Below are 6,039 nucleotides of genomic sequence, written 5' to 3' on the forward strand. Positions count from 1 at the left end.
TTAGATGGAAATTTCGAGGGACGAAATTTCTTTAAAGGAGGTAGAGTTGTAACACCTCGAATTTGGGCCTAGAAGTTTTGGGCCTTGAGCATGGGAGCGGTTGAAGGCACTTATAATATTACATTGTGCATGCAAATTTCATTAATGAAGGCTTGTTTTAGTGGTTAAGTGTGTTGAGAAGTGTTGGAGAAGTCCGGGTTTAAATGGACTCTAGCAAAAATTTGGTTTAAGGTGAATCAAACCCTAGGTGTAGTAGGTAGGCCTTAAGAATATTGTTGGAGAAATTGTGACACAAAAACCTTATGGCTTAGTGGCAAGTGGCGTGTAGAGCATTTGAGGGAGGCATGGGTTGAATCCCATAGCAAGCAAAGAGCATTTATTTTGCTAACAGGGGCTGCAAGAGTTGGTGTTGAATTTAAACTCGATGTTGGAGGATCCCACATCGGAAGCTAACATAAGAGTGGATGGAAGTCGGCTTTAAATAGAGAGAACCATGAGGAGAGTAAAGGTACATTTCTTGGTGATCCCTTTCGCTTTATGGCGTGCTCGTTTGGGTTAAGGCGTCGGCTAAGAGTGCTCGAGCGTGGATTAACTCCAGTCTCCAATCGGTGTGTATTTATCACTACTCTTGTTGTTGGATGGCTACTTGGCCGCGATGGTAGAAAAGGGCCATGTGGGCCCAATTTGCCTACGGGCCCAATTGGATAAGTTGTTTGATTGTGTAGTAAATATTGGACTAGGCTAGGTGAATCGATATATCGTGGCTAGGTTTGGGCTAAAAGGGCCACACGAGTGTGGGCCCATTTGGGCCGAGAATAGGCTTTAGGCCCATTCGTATTGTTATCTATGTTTAGAATACTTTAGTTTACCAATTACTGAAATGCCCTCGACTTGTAAAATTACCAAAGTACTCCTGAATTACATAATTACTGTTTTACCCTCGATTTATAGAATTACCGTTTTACCCTCGATTTGTAAAATTACCGTTTTACCCTCGATTTACAGAATTACCGTTTTACCCTCGATTTTTAAAATTATCGTTTTACCTCGATTCTGTAATTATCGTTTTACCCTCAGTTTACAGAATTACCGTTTTACCCTCGATTTACAGAATTACCGTTTTACCCTTGATTTTTAAAATTACCGTTTTACCCTCGATTTACAGAATTACCGTTTTACCCTCAGTTTACAGAATTACCGTTTTACCCTCTATTTACAGAATTACCGTTTTACCCTCGATTTATAGAATTACCGTTTTACCCTCGATTTATAGAATTACCGTTTTACCCTCAGTTTACAGAATTACTGTTTTACCCTCGATTTATAGAATTACCGTTTTACCCTCGATTTGTAAAATTACCGTTTTACCCTCGATTTACAGAATTATCGTTTTACCCTCAGTTTACAAAATTACTATTTTACCCTCGAATTACAAAATTATCGTTTTACCCTCAGTTTACAGAATTACTATTTTACCCTCGATTTATAGAATTACCGTTTTACCCTTGATTTGTAAAATTATCGTTTTACCCTTGATTTACAGAATTACTAGTTTACCCTCAGTTTACAAAATTATCGTTTTACCCTCGATTTACAGAATTACCATTTTACCCTTGATTGTGAAATTACTGAAATACCCCTGTAGGGTAGAATTTCCGAAATACCCCTATAGGGTAGAATTATTGAAATACCCTTATAGGATAGAATTACCAAAATACCCCTGTAGGGTAGAATTATCGAAATACCCTTGTAGGGTAGAAATACCGAAATACTGCTATAGGTAGAATTACCGAGATACCCTTGTGGGGTAAAATTACCATTTTGCCCCTAGGGTGTTAAATGACCTTATTTTGCCCTTGTGGGCAAGTGGTGACTTTGATTTGTGTGTTTGTTGATTTTATTGTGAATATATATTGGTGATATGAATGACTTGACTGTGATTGTGTGATTCAAATATGGGCATGACATTCGCATACATGACATGTTGCATGGGTTGGGATTTTGTACGGAGGAAGCGTTCGGTGGCTATGCCACAAATATCTGCTCGTGGCTCGCCACAATATTCAGATTTGGTGACTCTGTCACAATATCTCGCTGACCGATCGATGGCTAAGTGCCGATCACGCCACCGAAGGCTGTGTGCCGTTGTTGTGGGCTTCGTGCCGATTATAGACCCGTTATTAATGGCTCTATGCCAACCCAAATATGGCTTTGTGCCATCTTGACTATGGCTTCGTGCCAAACGTATTTACCTGTAGCTATGTGCCTAACATATTTGTTGACGACTCTGTGTCGATCATATTTACCGAAGGCTGTGCGCCAGTTATATTACCGTCACTGATGGCTATGTGCCGAAGTTATTACAGTTATCTATGGCTTTGTGCCACGTATTCTGTTAGGTGGGTTTGCCACATTATCTGATTCTCGTGGCTCGCCACAATATTCAGATCCGTGACTCACACGATATTCGCTTTTAGCGACCATGCTGCAAATTCTGTGGTGTGTAGCGGATGGGTGGGTCGAGTTGTCTCCCCACATGGTGTAAGGTTGGTACGGGGGTGTATACGGCTGGATTGGGTTGGGATTGCATTCACATTCTGATTCTGATTCTGTCACGTAATTCTGATTCTGATTCTGATTCATTATTATTTCGATTTTGATTACATCACCTAATTTCGATTCGATTCGATTACATTACTAATATTGATTACGATTTTGATTACATTATCGATTCTAATTCTGATTCTCATTTTGGTTCCAATTCTGATAATGTTTCTTATACCAATAAAATTGTAACACCCCGAACCCGAGAACATCGCCGGTGTCGAACACGAGGGGTTAACAAGCCAAGTTCACATATTTTGCCCACCAATTTGACATTTCCAGTCAGGCTGGAAAACTGCGTCACCGTCGCCTTAAAAATCATATCTCGAGTTTTAAAACTCGGAAACTGGTTTAGTAAATTTTCCCTGAATTTAGACTCATGTATCCATCCATGGATTTTTTTCTAGAATTTTTGGTCGGGCCAATTGGTACAGTTTATTAGTTAAAGTCACCCATGTTACAGGGATCGACTGCTCTGACCTTCGCGCGTTACAACTTGAGTATCTCACTGTACAGGACTTTAATACTGGTGCCGTTTGTTTCTAATGAAACTAGACTCAAAATGGAATCTGTACATATAAGGCATGACTCCTAATTCTTTCTGGATAATTTATAGCAAATTTTTAAAGTTGCGACAGGGAACCCAGAAACCGTTCTGGCCCTGTCTCACAATAGCTTTAATATCTCTTAACATGTAACTCCTATGACTATTTCGTTTCTTCCATATGAAAATAGACTCATCAAGGTTCATTTACATAGCTTATTCACTATTTAATACCATTCCTACAAATTTTGGTGATTTTTCACATTCACGTCACTGCAGCTGGCAGCATCTGTTTTTAAGGTAGGTCTTACCTATTTGGTAGTCTCCATGAACCAACTAGTCTTGCCATACATAGGTTCATATATGATCATTTTAACCATGCCAATGGCTGATCATGTGACCAACATTCCCATTTCCAATCCATAGTCACATCATGACACCAAATATATACATATACAAACCGCAAATAGTCTAAGTCGATACTTCACTTTTACGAGCCATTTTCGCATGGCCGTACACATATACATCACAACATATTTAACCAACAAGGGGTAGTCCTATACATTTCAGAAACCAATTCATTCGTATCATTTGTCCATACACTAGCTTTTAACAGTATTCGGCCATCCTAGGGTGATAATGAGGTAAGTAGTCTAGACTAGTTCTTGAAATTTTAGTTGATCTTGGGTGAGATATCAAGCTATTTTTGTAGCCCATGTGGAAATTTTGATATTGGAATGAGTAAGGTTTTCGGCTATGGTGATTGATAAGGGTGATAGTTGTTGTTTCATACTAAATCTAGATGAACAAGGGTAGTTGCTTACATCTTAATAATTATGAGTTCCTTTCTTGAATCTACCTTAAACCCATGAAGCATTCGGCCATGGTTGATAGTGAAGGGGGTTGATTTATTTTCTTTATGTTAAATGAATAAGTGTGGATGGGTGAAGCTTGAATTAGTTAAATGTTCAAATAGGAAGAATTAGGAGTCGTGCCTTATATGTACAGATTCCATTTTGAGTCTAGTTTCATTAGAAACAAACGGCACCAGTATTAAATCCCTGTACAGAGAGATATTCAAGTTATAACGCGAAGGTCGAGCAGTCGATCCCTGTAACATGGGTGACTTTAACTAATAAACTGTACCAATTGGCCCGACCAAAAATTCTAGAAATAAATCCATGGATGGGTATATGAGTCTAAATTCAGGAAAATTTACGAAACCAGTTTCGAGTTTTGGAACTCGAGATATGATTTTTAAGGCGACGGTGACGCAGTTTTCCAGCCTGACTGGAAATGTCAAATTGGTGGGCAAAACATGTGAACTTGGCTTGTTAACCCCTCGTGTCCGCTAATCGCGATGGTCTCGGGTTCGGGTGTTACAATTTTATTGGTATCTGTAATGGGCTAAGGTCCATCTGGTACTGTCTGTTGTAATGGGCTAAGACCCGATTGGTACTGAAATTGTAAGTAAGGTGGGGCTGACTTTTAATTCTTTTAGATGACCTGATTCCTTTTTATAGTAGGGATTTCACATCGAGTTTTCGTAAACTCATCCCGTTTATTAACCTTTCAGGTAATTTCCAGCCTTAGATGGATCGGGGTTGCTAGGGGCTCGGAGGAAGCCACACACACTGTTTATGTTACAGTTTTGATTATTACCTTTAAATTATTTTATGTGGGTTGTAGTAAAGCCGTTGTAATTTTTTGGATTTCAAATTTGGAATTTTATTTATTGTTTTTAAAGTAAGTTTCCGCAACTACCAAGATTTTTACAAAGTTGTTAAGAATGTTATTCAGCTGAGGTTTTCTAACAAGGTTTAAAAAGGGTATAAGTTTTTAATTATTAAGAAGGGTTTTTAATGGAAACATGGATTTCGAAAAACACTTCAATGTGACACGCCAAGTTCGAGCCAAACTTTCAGGCCGGATTTGGGGTGTTACATTTAGTGGTATCAGAGCCTGGGTTGCAACAACTCGGCTGTGGATTGGGTTTTCAAAGGTTGAATTTTAGAAAATTATTTTCAACCACGTGGTCTGTTTGAAGTATTTCTCTTAAAAAGTGTGGCACACCGAGTCTCCGGCGCCGAATCCGTAAGTCTTCTGAATACTTTTGTCTATTTAGAAATTGAAATACTATGGATTCCTTAGATATTGGTCTGAATTTAAATTTGGTATTTATTGTGGATGTGATGTTTGGATATAGAAATTGTATATATATGTGATAAATATGTGTCTACTTCAGTGAATAAGTGTTGTATGTATGAGATGTTTCAAGTTCTAGTTGAAGTGTGATAGTGATAGTAGGATCGAGTCTTGCAATGATAGCGTAGTGGGGTAGATGTTACACGACTACTGTTAGATGGAAATTTCGAGGACTAAATTTCTTTAAGGGAGGTAGAGTTGTAACACCACTAATTTGGGCCTAGAAGTTTTGGGCCTTGAGCATGGGAGCGGTTGAAGGCGACTTATAATATTCTCATTGTGCATGCAAATTTCGTTAATGAAGGCTTGTTTTAGTGGTTAAGTGTGTTGAGAAGTGTTGGACAAGTCCCGGGTTTAAACTTGGACTCTAGCAAAAAATTTGGTTTAAGGTGAATCAAACCCTAGGTGTAGTAGGTAGGCCTTAAGAATATTGTTGGAGAAATTGTGACACAAAAAACCTTATGGCTTAGTGGCAAGTGGCGTGTGGAGCATTTGAGGGAGGCATGGGTTGAATCCCATAGCAAGCAAAGAGCATTTATTTTGCTAACGGTGGCAAGAGTTGGTGTTGAATTTAAACTCGATGTTGGAGGATCCCACATCGGGAAGCTAACATAAGAGTGGATGGGAAGCTGGCTTTAAATAGAGAGAACCATGAGGAGAGTAAAGGTACATTTCTTGGCTGATCC

This window comes from Gossypium arboreum, chromosome 4, assembly GCF_025698485.1.
Source record: "Gossypium arboreum isolate Shixiya-1 chromosome 4, ASM2569848v2, whole genome shotgun sequence".
Lineage (NCBI taxonomy): Eukaryota > Viridiplantae > Streptophyta > Magnoliopsida > Malvales > Malvaceae > Gossypium > Gossypium arboreum.